This window comes from Moschus berezovskii, chromosome 9 (assembly GCF_049115385.1).
Source record: "Moschus berezovskii isolate FMDL1 chromosome 9, NW_MosBer_1.0, whole genome shotgun sequence".
Taxonomy (NCBI): Eukaryota; Metazoa; Chordata; class Mammalia; order Artiodactyla; family Moschidae; genus Moschus; species Moschus berezovskii.
In genome coordinates, this window is record NC_142468.1 from 105,381,803 (window position 1) to 105,398,357 (window position 16,555).

General features: G+C 38.2%; 1 pseudogene; it reads right to left on the reverse strand.

Annotated features, from left to right (window-relative positions):
- Positions 1–7,978: 7,978 nt before the first annotated feature.
- LOC148776930 (olfactory receptor 4K3-like) lies at positions 7,979–8,925 on the reverse strand (annotated as a pseudogene).
- Between the last annotated feature and the right edge of the window lie 7,630 nt (positions 8,926–16,555).

Sequence of the window (16,555 nt, forward strand, 5' to 3'; positions counted from 1 at the left end):
CTTGATATTCAGTTTTAGGATGTCTGTAATATTGTGGCTTAAGATGTACAGCAGAAAAACAATAAAACACTTTCCAGTTTTCCACTGCTAAAAGGGGGTGGCATGGAAAAACTAGATACAATTCCCTAATACTTTGAGATTTCTCTGAATAACAATATACCGATAGGTTGCATCTCCTTAAGTTGACTGAGGTATATGAAAAGAGTTCAGGAAGAAATCTGTCATCGTGGATTATGACAGTTTGTAAGTTCCAGGAGAAAAACACAAGCCCCTGCCTTGCAAAGAAAGAAGTGGCATTAATAGTTTCTTTCATTTATCTCAGACTTTTAATGTTTTGACATGCTTCAACACAAACCAAGCCAAATATTTAATACCTGAAGTTAACTGATGTGCACTTTAGGGAAAAATGTAGCATTTGGACTAGGTATGAAATCACATTTTTAATTTGAAATACTGTTAATTTTAACCAAATCATAAATTATTCCTTCTTGCTTCAAAGTCAGTTAGACAAATGAAAAACGGTTAAGGTAGAAATATACTTTTGCCTCATATACATTCTTTAGCAAAAATTATCATCTTTATTTTTAAATATAAACCTCAGGTCTAAAACTTTCATTTTAATTCAATAATCATTTGCTGAATCTCTACTCTGCTTAAGGCCCTTGTTGGGTGCTAGAGATCCATTAAAGTACAAGATCTGTTTCTCTGTCTTTGAGGGACATGTATTTAGCAATAGATAGGTTCCATCTGTTGTAGGTTGAATTCCAGTCCCACCAGTTTATTTCTTGTGTAACCCTGAGCATGTATTTTTGATGTTTCTAAAACTCAATTTCTTCATCATAAAATGTGGACATTTTATGGTATATTTAACAACTTGGGATGTTGTGAAAATCAAAACACATGTACATATAACCAGGAGTGCTTAGCACTCGAAAGGGTTTATGAATACTAGCTAATTATACTATTATTGTTGCTGTTGTTTTAAACATGATTAAAATTTCAGGGTTACTGAAATATAAATAGTTGTGCCTACTTGAACTTAAAGCCATGGTTTTAATACTGTAATAGGATATGTCAAATAACTTAATATTAACGAATGTTAAAATATTGGATTTGTGCCAATTATTAATCTTTGATGTATTTCTGTAAATAAAGTTGTCCCTTTACATCTATGTTTTTCAAAAGAGGTATTATATTTTGGGGCTTTCTTATTTAAGTTGAAATATAGTCCAAGATTCGGAGAAGGCAATGGCAAGCCACTCCAGTACTCTTGCCTAGAAAATCCCATGGATGGAGGAGCCTGGTAGGCTGCAGTCCATGGGGTCACTAAGGGTCGGACACGACTGAGCGACTTCACTTTCACTTTTCACTTTCACACATTGGAGAAGGAAATGGCAACCCACTCCGGTGTTCTTGCCTGGAGAATCCCAGGGATGGGGGAGCCTGGTGGGCTTCCGTCTATGGGGTCACACAGAATCAGACACGACTGAAGTGACTTAGCAGCAACATAGTCCAAGATTGCATGCAAGGGAAAAAATAATAAATACACAATGTTCAATAGGCCAGTGTGCTGTTGTTTTTAAATAGAGTGTATTTGATTTTTTAAACAGAGTGTTTTTAATTTTTTTTTTAATTTTTATTTTTATTGGAGGCTAATTATTTTACAATATTATATTGGTTGGTTTTGCAATACATTGACATGAATCCGCCCTGTAATGTTTTTAAATAGAATGTATATGATTAAAAAGCAATACAATGTCATTCACATGTTTATCTCTTGAACTTTTGTCCAAAAAATAGCGAAATGCTTTATAGTCATATATACATGGATGTATTAAAATATTAACTGGGGAATGAATGGTGACAATCATCTATTCATTTTATATATAGCATGTTATTAAATGTTTCAACAACAGAAAGACTTTGTCCAGACTTATGAAAGTATAAGGGAATTGTTCATGTAGCAATATGATAGATTTACAAAGACAGAACTGTTTGTGTGAAGATATGGTACTGTTCAGGAAATTGTTAAAATTCAGTTCAGTTCAACTGCTGAGTCGTTTCCAACTCTTTGGAATCCCATGGATTGCAGCATGCCAGGCTTCCCTGTCCATCACCAACTCCCAGAGCTTGCTCAAACTCATGTCCATTGAGTTGGTGATGCCATCCAACCATCTCATCCTTTGTTGTCCTCTTCTCCTCCTGCTTTCAATGCTCAGCATCAGGGGCTTTTCCAATGAGTCAGTTCTTTGCATCAGGTGCCGAAGTATTGGAATTTCAGCTTCAACATCAGTCCTTTCAATGAATATTCAGGACTGATCTCCTTTAGGATTGACTGGTTGGATCTCCTTGCAGTCCAAGGGATTCTCAAGAGTCTTCTCCGACACCACAGTTCAAAAGCATCAATTCTTTGGCGATCAGCTTTCTTCACAGTCCAACTCTCACATCCATACATGACCACTGGAAAAACCATAGCCTTGACTAGACAGACCTTTGTTGGCAAAGTAATGTCTCTGCTTTTTAATATGCTATCCAGTTTGGTCATAACTTTCCTTCCAAGGAGTAAGTGTCTTTTAACTTCATGGCTGCAATCAGCATCCGCAGTGATTTTGGAGCCCAAAAAATAAAGTCAGCCACTGTTTCCACATCTATTTCCCATGAAGTGAAGGTTTGCAGAGGTAGTGCTGAATCTGAGATTTCAAGGCCACGTTGCAGGAAAGTATGTCAGAAGGAAGGAATAGCATAGGCAAAGGCAGAGAAGCATAAATGTGCCTAGCGGGGAGACTTTCCTGGTGGTCTAGTAATTAAGATTCTACATTTTCAATGCAGGGGGTGTGGGTTCAATCCATGGTAAGGGAATTAGGATCCCACATGCCACACAGCATGGCCAAAATTTTTTTTAAAAATTTAATTTAAAAAATTGCCAGGGAACCGAGGAGCTAAATGTGGTTTACTATTTCAAGAGAACAAGATGTAATATTAGTGGTTGTGGAAAGGGATTGTGCAGCCAGAGCTTCAGTTCAGTTCAGTCACTCAGTCATGTCTGAGTCTGCAATTCCTTGGACTGAAGCATGCCAGGCCTCCCAGTCCATCACCAACTCCCGGAGTTTACTCAAACTCATGTCCATTGAGTTGGTGATGCCATCCAACCATCTTTGGTGTGAAATAAAATTCACATTCTATAGCAAGGCAAGAAAACTGTGAAAAAACATTAAAAAATTTCTTTGCTCTTTGGTCTCCTTACTCTCCTCTCCTGTGCATTGTGTATCTGCGTCGCGTATCGACCAAACCTCCCCCAACAGCAGAATGGCCTGCTTAACCATAAACAGCAATATTCTCCTAGAATCCACAAGACAACTCCATGCTGCTGCTGCTGCTGCTGCTGCTGCTAAGTCACTTCAGTCGTGTCCGACTCTGTGTGACCCCACAGACGGCAGTCCACCAGGCCCCCCCGTCCCTGGGATTCTCCAGGCAAGAACACTGGAGTGGGTTGCCATTTCCTTCTCCAATGTGTGAAAGTGAAAAGTGAAAGTGAAGTCGCTCAGTTGTGTCCGGCTCTTAGCCACCCCATGGACTGCAGCCCATCAGGCTCCTCTGTCCATGGGATTTTCCAGGCAAGAGCACTGGAGTGGGGTGCCATTGCCTTCTCCAGAGCTACAGTCCATGGGGTTGCAAAGAGTCAGACAAGACTGAGTGACTCACACACACACACACACACACACACACACACACACACACACACATTACGGTTATAATTCTTAATTTGGCTAAGGTAAAATGTTCCATATCTTTCTTAACCGATTGATTATAACTTTTTTTTATCAACTCTGGGATGCTAGATATATATGGCAGAGACAATGGGGAAGCACTGGGTAACTGAGAGAAGGCTAGAAGCAACAGGCCAATTTTCATACAGTTTCTATTTTGAGAACTTTTTACAGTTTTATCAAGTCATTTGATGGAAGTTTACTTATTTTCACTTATTTTGGTATATAAAAGGATGTGTAAAATATACAGTCTAAGCTTGAATACTTTGTTGTAGATGCAAAAGAAAAGATATCCTGGTTTTTCTTGTCTCTTTCCAATCTCTCCTGTATCTTTGAATCTTCTTATTTGACATGTATACTGAACTTTATGTTGTGTGGTAAGTTGACTTGCCAATGACTAGTAAGTTGGCCCAGCAATTTCCGGAAAGAAGATTCCCTTTTCCTTCTTATTCTCTTCTTTTTTCATCACCTTGCACCTTGAAGCTATTTCCCAAAATCTCTTTAGCTCCCATACCCTGAAAAGACTTGCCTCTCTGAATGACATGTTGGTGCATGTTCATTGAGGGAATAACACAGAAGTTGGTGAAATCTTTACATTAAGGTCAGATAATACCTGGAGGGGAGCAAGAAGGATTACAGAAGAAACCTGGACATCCCTGGTGAGGCATATACCACTTAGCTCTTGTCTCCCCAGTGGTGATGTTGATTTTGACATTGTTATTCCACTGTTTATGAAGATTAAATATATGAATTTATTCTCAAATATTTATTCCCCAAAGCTTATAATATAACAGGCTTCATTAAATGGGTTACAGAAGAAAAACCAATATGGTTGGGGAATATACAACAATTACAGCGTATAGTAGGATATGAATCATCTGGATCCTGATTATGTCTTCAGTTCCATTTTGCATTCCTGTCCATCTTGAACACTAACTTTTCTTTTTCTCCAGTGTGCCAGACTCTATTCTGTTGGATTGTTTTCACATGCTATTTTATCTGCTTAAATTCTGACAGTAATACTAGAAAGTGTGGCTTTTGAATAGGAGCAGTGGCTTTTCTGCTGGGAGAAAAACACATCTAAAGGGATTTTGAGACCAAGAAACTAGTTTGGTGCTGATGGCTCATTGCTCGACACTCATCCAATCTAACACAAATCTCAATTTTATTTTATATACACGTTTAACTTTTCTGAACAATATTAAGTATTTTGACATTTCAAAATACATTTACTTCTGATTTTATTTATTAGACTATAATTGGAATGAACATGTGAAGTAGTTTAAACTCAATGGAAGTAAATAGACAATAGGGAATCCAATTAATTAAATAAGAGAAACAAAAAGTGACATTCCATGACTCTATAGAACAGCACCGTAGACAGTTTTAATCAGGCTAATGACTCTTGGAGGTGAAGATGGAATCATACGTTAGGTTCAATATTTCTGGAAATCATTTGCTAGGTTGATCTTTTACAGTGAACTATTGGGACTAAGTGTTAGATTTCTTCTCTATGGTCATGAGACTGAAAGATTGAAGAGCACCTCAGAAAGCTATTTGGTGATAGAAAATATGAGACAAGGAGGGAGAAGCCACCATCAGTGGAGAGCTTAGAATGGGAACTGGGATCATTCTTTACTCTTACTTCTTAGGTTGGTGCTTATGCCAACTATCTAGATTTTGTCTTTGGGGCTAATATTCCATGTAGCATTCCTAATGCTTGGGATCTTATTCTAGAGCACATGCAAAGTTTCATGTGATGGAACCTATGACATTTATTTGGCTATAATTAATTCTAGCAGTGTGCATGTTAGGATGTTAAAGTGGAAAACAAAATTCATAGCCTGGGCATAGAAAACAACTAATGGAGCATTCCTTACTGTGGTTAGCAAACCATATGCTATTGATCAGAATTAAATATGAATATTCATCCAACTTGTAGATTTGATGTAACAGAGTTGAGAAGGTGGGAAGACAGATTTATAATGTTCATAGAGAATATTTTCAGGGTTTTAAAAATATTTTTTCACTAACATAATTCATTAGTCCATCTCCCCAGTGACATTAAGCCTATTCATAAATTTTTTCTACTTCATCATAAGAAACATATGTAAGAATATATCTTTTGAATTCTATCAGGTCCAATAACTTTTCAAATAGATTTTTAAAAAAATAACACAATTGCAATTTATAGTTGTATACATTCAACATACAGACACAGAAACTTGAGTCAATATATTAAGCTGTATATTCATTTCTTCATTATTGTAAGTATCCATCTATATCTTGCTATACATCTACCCACCCAAACACATATATCCATCTATTTGCCCATCCATTCACCTAATAATTTATTTACCTTTATATTCAACTCTTTACAATCTATTTATCTATCAATATATACATCTGTCCTTATCTAAACCCAAGCTATATAATATTACATACAATATTAGGCAAATTTTGACAATGCCAGCCAACTGGATAATTGGAAAACAAACTATAAATGGTTGCAAGTGTTTATTTTTAAGCATTAACATTTTTCCTATGTATAACTCTCAGAATGACAATAGTCAAATTGCTCTTAAAGGCAATTTAGCTGTTGTCCAATTGGTAGAGGAGAAGAGAGACAGAAAGAGAAGAGGCACTTTCTTAGTAGGACTCTATCGATAATCTTGCTGCTGCTGCTGCTGAGTCACTTCAGTGTGTCCGACTCTGTGCGACCCCATAGACGGTAGTCCACCAGGCTCCGCTGTCTCTGGGATTCTCCAGGCAAGAACACTGGAGTGGGCTGCCATTTCCTTCTCCAATGCATGAAAGTGAAAAGTGAAAGTCAAGTTGCTCAGTCGTATCCGACTCTTTGCGACCCCATGCACTATCATCTTAAAGGTATACAAACTTGGGAAAGTCACCTTATTTCCTGATTCTTAGTTTCATCATCAGTAAAATGAATAGATATTACTAGGTTATTTCTATGTTCTGAAGTCTCTAGTTATTAGGTATATCAACTAAGTTGAAGGAGCATTGTTTCATAGATTTCTTAAGTCAAATACTGTTTTTTTTGTTTTTTTTTTTACTTTACAATATTGTATTGGTTTTGACATGAATCCCCCCTGGGTGTACATGCGTTCCCCCAATACTGTGTTTAAGCATAAGGATCTTTTAGGAAATTAATGTTTACAATATGGCATTTGATTACAAAATGATACAGTAAATATCATGGTACCAAAATAGCGTACTGGTTAGAAAACAAACAGTTTGTAGGTGAATGATCTAAAGAAAGAAAGTGAAAGTGTTAGTGGCTCAGTCGTGTCAGACTTTTCGTGACTCTATTGTCTGTAGCTTGCCAGGTTCCTCTGTCCATGGGTTTTCCCCAGCAAGAAAACTGGAATGAGTTGTCATTTCATTCTTCAGGGGATCTTCCTGACCCAGTGATCGAACCCAGGTCTCTTGCAGTTCAGGCAGATTGTTCACCTTCTGAACCACCAGGGAAACCTGAGTGACCTAAATTCTGCCTTAAAAAACATGACCTTGAAAAGTTACCATGTCCTTGGATCTTAGTTTCATCTTCTGGAGATCAAGAATGTGGATGGGATTTGGTATATATTACTCCAGAGTCTTTCTATATGAATACGATTATAAGAATTTTCTTAGTGTTTACTGTACTGTTTTAAAATTGTTTAATCCACACAAGAGGGGATAGGGACTGAAATAAAGAACATTATTATTATTATTGATGATAGGTTACAAAATATTAAATAGTAAACATCCTCACTTACCAAGAAACTGCAGTATTTTTTCTGACCTTTGAACTAAAATGTTATTCATCAACAATAAAGAATTCCACTATTATTTCAGTGTACAAGTGTTGGTACTTTCACATTTGTTCCTTTTCTTAATCATAAGAGCCTGTAAGGAAATCCACTCTTTCCTGAAACATGTGAATGTCTTAATACTCAAATAAATACCTACATCTGACAACGGTTGAATATTCTAAAAAGTGAGTCCTTGTGAGGTAAAATTTTGGATATTGGTTTGATAATGTTCCATTGTAAATAGTATGCTGTGTGAGGAACTCTTAATATGACCAAAACTCAGTAACTGATGAGACTGATGATGAAAACAGTTCTGCCATGAAATATATGACTTCTTGCACTAGCATGACAATGTTGGCCAACAAAGTAAATGCTCATTTTTGTACACGCAAAAGCAAATCAAGGGCTATGATCAGTCTTGCTAGACTTCAAGACACAGCTGCTAAGTTTTCTCATGGAATCCTTGACATCCTTATTTCTAAGGGTGTAGATGACTGGATTTAAGAGGGGAGTGAAAATGGTATAAAATACTGAGAGAACTTTGTCTATTGGGACATTTGTGAAAGGCCACACGTAAATGAAAATGCATGGGCCAAAGAAAAGAGTCACCACAGTGAAGTGGGCACTGCAGGTGGAGAGAGCTTTGGAGGACCCACCAGAAGAACGTTGCCTAATAGTGACCAAGATGACAGAGTAGGAAATCACCAAGAGAACGAAGCACACTAGGGCAATCAGGCTGCTGGTTGAGATCATGAACACTCCTAGAATGTATGTGTCTATGCAGGCAAGTTTAATCACTAAGGGAAGATCACAGAAGAAACTGTCCACTTCATTGGGCCCACAGAAGGGCAGATTCACAGTAAATGCGAGCTGACTCATAGCGTGGAATATGCCGACAATCCAGGAAAGTGTCACAAGCCCAAGGCACATTCTCCGGTTCATGATGGTTAAATAGCGTAAAGGCTTACAAATAGCTACATACCTATCAAAAGACATGGATATCAGCAGCACAATCTCAACACCCCCTAAGAGATGCAGGAAGAATATCTGGGTGATGCAGCCTTCAAAAGAGATGACTCTGGGCTCCCTGAAGAAATTTGCAATCATTTTGGGAGTGGCAAATGAGGCCAGAGACATGTCAATGAAGGAGAGGTTGCCCAGCAGAAAGTACATGGGGGAGTGCAGGCGTGGCTCTGACACAATGGTGACACAGTGAGGAGGTTCCCCAGCACAGTGGCTGCATAGACTACAGAGAAAAACAGGAAATAGACGATCTGGAGTTCCCAAGAACTGGAAAGACCCTGTAGTGTGAATTCAGTTATGACCGACTGATTATTCCAGGCCATTCAGTTTGATGTCAGGAAGGACTCTGGCTTCTTGATGGAGGAGAATGAGGAAAAACACAGTGATTAAATACAAAGTGAGATTTTTCTGCATAAAATAATATAGGGGTTTCCCTCCAGCAAATAATAGTTTTCTGTTGTATCATTCTTCTGTTCACATTGCTCAAATATTTCCTCCGTGACCTTTCCAGATATTTTAACTAACTAATTAAAATATCAGTTCAGGTTAATTCTTATGATTTTGCAATTTGCTTAAAGTATGATGCCAATCTTTATAAAATAAATAAAAATTCAGTTATTTGAATATTACTCCTTAGTTTGTGAAACACTTAAAAAAATCTCATAGGTAGCTGCCAAGTTTTGAATGGGAAAGGAATGGCAACCTTCTTCAAAACATCATGATGCCAGAGAAAGACTGGAGTGAACAATGTTTGAGAATCATGATTGATTATTAGTGGTAACACAATGATGCAAAGGAGGGTAGGCACTGGTGTTTTTGCAATGAGTGGGGTAAGGGAATACAACCTGAAAAAAATGGATACAGAGAAACAGTCTGTTTCAATTTTCTATTAGCCATGGTTCAGAATAAAAATGAAATAGCCTCTTATTCTTAGTTCTCCATTTTAGTTATGCAGGCATGTATGATCCTGTTCCATGCCACCAATGCCATATACCTCAAAGGCTCATGAACGTGATATGGTTAAAGCCTGAAGCCTTCATATAGTTCCAAGTATATGGTAAATACAAAATCTCTGTTAAACACTCTGCTGCCTGAAGTCAGCTATTTTTTAACCGCTGGATTTTATAGATTTTCACCAAAGCAGTTTGCAGCAGGAAACTTCCTATTTCTAGAGTTCACTTAGGAAAAATAGGAAACAAATTCATGTAGAGACAGAGCAAGATAATGGAGAACTTCCCTGGTGGCTCAGAGGTTAAAGCATCTGCCTCCAATGTGGGAGACCCGGGTTCGATCCCTGGGTCGGGAAGATCCCCTGGAGAAGGAAACGGTAACCCACTCCAGTATTCTTGCCTGGAAAATCCCATGGACAGAGAAGTCTGGTAGGCTACAGTCCACGGGGTCGCAAAGAGTCGGACACGACTGAGCGACGGAACGGAACGGAGAAGTTACGTAAAACAATAAGCTGTAAACATGAAAACTAGACTGCTTAGGAAATCCTCACTGAGATCTAAGAAGACTTTACAAAATACACTGAAAGTCAATTGAAATGATGTATAGCTAGAATTCACATCAAAGTCCTTTCATCTTGTCATCAAACCAAGTTTTTCTCTTCTCTTTTCTTTCTCAAAACTCTGCTGTAAGTATGTATTCTAAATAAATTGTTCCATTACTAAGCAAATCTACACAGGCAAGTACTCATTCTCTTGACTTTCTGTTTTGATGTTTGGTGCCCTTTCTCTAACTCCACACTGTTCTGACTTTACCCATTTCAGAAACTAGGTTTGCTTCTGCACTCACATACCTGATATTGAAAAGGATGCCTCCAGTACAGCTTACACTTAAATTGGTGTAGCAGAAAGAGCAGTGACCTGGGATTGAGAAAATGTGGATTCAAATCTTGTCCTAGACATGTAAGATTAGATAATCCACTGCATTAACGGGTACCTCTGATTCTTCATATGATAATGATGAAGTGGGTTGATCTAGATGGTTTTAGGATCCTTTCCACAGACACATTAACCTTCCAATACTCAACTAGTCCCTGAAAGCAGTGGCGACCACTCCAGAGTGACCTCAGATCAATCTGCTGCCTAATTTCTGAATAAAAGAGACTCAAATCTTTGAGACCTTTGTATTTATAACATCTGTACTGATATGACTGGATTCAATAAATTTCACGGCATGAAAAGAACCAGTTACTCCCTGGAGGAACTAACACTCATTCAAGTTCCAATGGGAATTATTAGAACATTCAACACGTTTTGTCTAGAGTTAAAGATAGATCATAAAGTGTTATTATTATTCTTAAATGCTCTCTGTACATGGAGTGAATATGATGGGAAAGATGTAAGGGAGAATCCTTATCTTGGGCCACAGCAAAGATAAGACAAATAGGATCTATTATTTGGCTTGGGGGATACAAATGTAATCTCTCAGTTCATTGAAAAATAAATGAGAATGTGTTTCCCTGTTTGAGACCAGAAAAATTCATACTCTTAAAAGAAGTGTTCAGAACCTATGTGAGGAAAAGTTTAAAGCCCTCCTACAAGACTAAAATATAGATTTGAACAAATGGAAACATAAACCATGATCTTGAATTAGAATGTACATCACAAAGATGTCAGTTTGCCTTAAATGATTTTATAGAGTTAATGCAATTTAAATATAAATTACACCAGGCCTCTTTGATCTAGATAAACTAACTACAAAATTCATTTGGAAAAATAAAATGCAAACATGCAAGAGGAGCCAGGGAAACATTTTAAAAAATAGAGCAATGGGAAAGGATGAGTTCTAGAGTGCATGAAACCATGCTATAAAATGCCATAAATAAAACAAATGATATTGATGAATTAATATAAAATCAATTAGAAAAACAAAATTAAAAACCAAGGAATAGGCTTAATTGCACATGGAAATAAAGTATATAAAAAGTGAAGTTTCTAAAATGAGTAGGGGGCAATTAGTGCTTTTTAACAAGGGATTTTGAGATAGCTGGATAGCCACCTGGAAAAGAACTGCATTAATTCCTCATAATTTACCTGCCACTATTCAAAATTGGGCACATATTTATTTGTAAAACTTGATTTTCTTTCTATATCTAGGGAAGGAAATCATTCCCAACTGTAACTCAAAATTCATTAATAATAAGGGAAAATTTAATATTTTGATTACAAACAAAGGTTTCATGGCAGAGACGCAAAAGCAGAGCTGACACAAATGAATACTAAGAAAAAATCTAACCTTTAAGGACGAGTCAATGATACATAAAGAGCTAGTGAGCGAGTAAAAAGACCACCAACCATGCAGAGAAATAGAAAAATATGTGCAAATGTGTTGTTGTTGTTCAGTTGCTAAGTTGTGTTCGACTCTTTGAGACCCTTTGGACTGCAGTGTGCCAGGCTTCCCTGTGCTTCCCTATCGCCAGAGTTTGTTCAGAGTCACGTCCATTGAGTCAGTAATGCCATCTGACCATCTCATCCTCTGTTGCCCCCTTCTCCTCCTGCCTTCAATCTTTCCCAGCATCAGGGTTTTTCCAATGAGTTGGCTCTTTGAATCAGGTGGCTTAAGTATTGGAGCTTCAGCATCAGTACTTCCAATGAATATTCAGGGTTGATTTTCTTTAGGATTGACTGTTTTGATCTCCTTGCTGTCTAAGGGACTTTCAAGAGTCTTCTCCAACAGCACAGTTGAAAAGCATCAGTTCTTCGGCTCTCAGCCTTCTTTATGGTCCAACACTCACATCCGTACATTACTGCTGGAAAAACCATAACTTTGACTATATGGACCTTTGTCAACCAAGTGATGTCTTTGTTTTTTAAAACACTGCTTAGGTTTGTCATAGCTTTTCTTCCAAGGAGCAAGCATTTTTTAATTTCATGGCTGCAGTCACCGTCTGCACTACTTTTAGAGCCAAAGAAAATAAAATCTGTCACTGTTTTCATTGTTTCCCCAACTATTTGCCATTAAGTGATAGGACTGGATGCCATGATCTTAGTTTTTTGAATGTTGAGTTTTAAGCCAGCTTTTTACTCTCCTCTTTCACCTTCGTCAAGAAGTTCTTTAGTTCCTCTTCACTTTTTGTCGTAAGGGTGGTGTCATCTGCATATCTGAGGTTACTATATTTCTCCCGGAAATCTTGATTCCAGCTTGGCATTTTGCATGATGCAAATAAGTACAAGCTATATAAAAGATGTTCAAACTTTAATAAGAAAATGTACTAGGGAATTCCCTGGTGGGTCAGTGGTTAGGACTTGGTGCTTACACTGTAGTGGGCCCAGAATTTGATCCCTGGCTGGGGAACTAAGATCATATAAGCTACATGGTGCAGCCAAAAAAAAAAAGGCTGTTAAATTACACTGAGACACTGTTTATCAACTATCATATGCAAAATAATTTATATCAGATAAAAATCTAACAGCTTGGAAACCTACTATAGTTTGAACTTCTTTACATAGCAACTGTATCCCAGTACAGTGGAATGAAAACTGGAACCCTGCTAACTCGCACAGGTCTCTGGAGCTCACACAACTCTGTAACCAAATTTTATTGCTCAAAGCAATTTTCAAGGCCAGCCAAGATCCATGGGGTTGGGAAAATGTCCAGTTTTTATTTGAAGAAGATGTAATATATTCTGGTTGTGATTTCCAATCTATCTCTATTCACTCTCTGGATACAATTAGTTACAGTCTTCTGCATGAAAAATATGCCCAGTAAATTTCAAGACTCCCAAATTCTCAACCATTTGGCTAGAAGTCCAGGGTCTTTTCTTCTACACCAGCTCCACATATATGTGTATGTGTGTGTAGGTGGTTCCTTGGGTGCAGATCTTCTTCATATGAATCAAAAGACATCTCTGTTCTACTCTCCACACACCCAACCTACAATGATGAGACTCTGATCAGTTAATTGTGACAGACACACCAATTAAAAAAGAACAGAAACAAAAGGCACATAGTGGGACTTGGCCCATGGCTATTCTAAAATACTTCTGGGGCAGTTTCCCTGGGGCAGAGAATGCGCTTTGACTATGGTTAGGCTCATTATTGTTTCAGATGTTTCTTCTGTTACTTTCTCTCTTTCTTCTCTTGAAATTCTCACCACATGTATGTTATACCTTTTGTAGCAGTCCCACAGACTTTGGATATTCTCTCTCTTTTCTTTTTACAAACTTTGTTCTCTTTACTTTTCAAGGTTTCTATTAATATTTGAGGCATCCTCAAGCTAACATATTCTTTCCTCAGCCACATCCAGGGTACCAACAAGCCCATCAGAGGCATTCTTCATTTCTGTTTCAGTGTTTTGGATCTATTGCATTACCCTTTTGGTGCTTTCTTAGGATTTCCATCTCTTTGCTTACATTGTCCATCTGTTCTTGCATGTTGTCTACCTTATCCATTAGCATGTACATAACATTTGTTTTAAATTCCCAATCTGGTAATTCCAATATTCCCAATGTATTGGTTCTGATGCTTATTCTGCCTCTTCAAGCTATGGGTTTTTCTTAAAGTTGTTTTGATTTTGGAATGCCTTGTAATTTCTTTTTTTTTTTTTTGGATGGTCAAACCTGGGTAAAAGGAGCTACCATAAACAGGCCTTAAATAATGTAGCAGTGAAATGCAGGGGTGAGAGGAAGTTTTCTATAGACCCATGATTAGGTCTCAGAGTTTCAGGAAGCCTGTACTTCTGGGTGAACTTCATAAGTGTTTCTCTCTCTTTTTTTTCCTACCAGCTCTCTTGATGAAAGTGAAAGAGGAGAGTGAAAAGGTTGGCTTGAAGCTCAACATTCAGAAAACAAAGATCATGGCATCTGGTGCCATCACTGCATGGGAAATAGATGGAAAAACAGTGGAAACAGTGTCAGACTTTGTTTTTTGGGCTCCAAAATCACTGCAGATGCTGATTGCAGCCATGAAATTAAAAGACGCTTACTCCTTGGAAGGAAAGTTATGACCAACCTTGATAATATATTAAAAAGCAGAGACATTACTTTGCCCACAAAGGTCCGTCTAGTCAAGGCTATGGTCTTTCCCGTGGTCATGTATGGATGTGAGAGTTGGACTGTGAAGAAAGCTGATCACCAAAGAATCGATGCTTTTGAACTGTGGTGTTGGAGAAGACTCTTGAGAGTCCCTTGTACCGCAAGGAGATCCAACCAGTCCATTCTAAGGGAGATCAATCCTGGGTGTTCATTGGAAGGACTGATGCTAAAGCTGAAACTCCAATACTTTGGCCACCTCATGCGACGAGTTGACTCACTGGAAAAGACTCTGATGCTGGGAGGGGTTGGGGGCGGGAGGAGAAGTGGACGACCGAGAATGAGATGGCTGGATGGCATCACCGACTTGATGGACATGTGTTTGAGTGAACTCCGGGATTGGTGATGGACAGGGAGGCCTGGCGTTCTGTGATTCATGGGGTCGCGGAGAGTCGGACACGACTGAGCGACTGAACTGAACTGAACTGAACTGGGTGGGATAGAAAGTCTAGAGTGAGCTAGAGTTGAGATTTTCCTTTCTCTCATATGGAAGGCCAAAGCTGACTAGAGATGTGGTATTCCTCATCCTTTAGGTCAGCTGGGCTCTGATAATATCCTATCAGGTTAGACTCTGGCTAAATGGTTTCTCCTGGGGCAGACATTGTTAACGTGTGTATGTGTGCTCTGACATATTTCAAAATGGTTCTTTTCCCTCTCCCCCTCTGCTGCAAGCTGGAGGGCATTTTTCTCTGATATACTGTGAGAATCTAGTCTAACTCTTGGAGATAAATAATACAAAATTTTGCTCCTGTGATCAGGTCCTCTAGTTTTTAACACTCAAAGTTGTCCATACTGAGCCTCCACAATTAGTCAATTACAGTTCAAATTTTCCCACCCTGTCCTGGTTACCTGGCCATTTCTATCTAAGAGTATTTGCTCTTATAACTGGTGACTCCTGTATTGCCTGTATTTCTCTCCTTATTGGAGGCAGAGATTTGCCTGCGTCCCATTTCTCTTAATATCCTAGAAGAGTTGTTTTTTCAGTCTGTTCACCTCCAATATACATTTCTTTATACACACACACTCACATAGTTACATAGTTGACCCTTGAACAACACAGGTTTGAACTGTCAAAGTCCATTTATGTGTGAATGTTTTTCAGTAGTAAATATGAGAACACTACACGATTCGAGGTTGGTTGAATCCATGGATGTTGAATGGTGGACACAGAGGGCTTACTATCAAGATACACACAAATTTTTGACTTCTTGCTCCTAACCCCCATGTTGTTCCAGGGTCAACTGTAGTTTCAAGAGTAACACATGTGACTTCTTGCAATGTTTTCAAGGTTCATTCAGGTTGTAGCATGTATCACTATTTTATACCTCATTCCATTTCATGGCCAAATAATATTCCATTGGTAAACCATTCAATATTACAGTAATCCAGGCCTATGCCCCAACCAGTAATGCTGAAGAAGCCAAAGTTGAACGGTTCTATGATGACCTACAAGACCTTTTAGAACTAACACCCAAAAAAGATGTCCTTTTCATTATAGGGGACTGGAATACAAAAGTAGGAAGTCAAAAATACCTGGAGTAACAGGCAAATTTGGCCTTGGAGCACGGAATGAAGCAGGGCAAAGGCTAATAGAGTTTTGCCAAGAGAATGCACTGGTCATAGCAAACACCCTCTTCCAACAACACAAGAGAAGACTCTACACACGGACATCACCAGATGGTCAACACCGAAATCAGATGGATTATATTCTTTGCAGCCAAAGATGGAGAAGCTGTATATAGTTAGCAAAAACAAGACCAGGAGCTGATTGTGACTCAGATCATGAACTCCTTATTGCCAAATTCAGAATTAAATTGAAGAAAGTAGGGAAAACCACTAGACCATTCAGATATGACCTAAATCAAATCCCTTATGATTATACAGTGGAAGTGAGAAATAGATTTAAGGGACTAGAT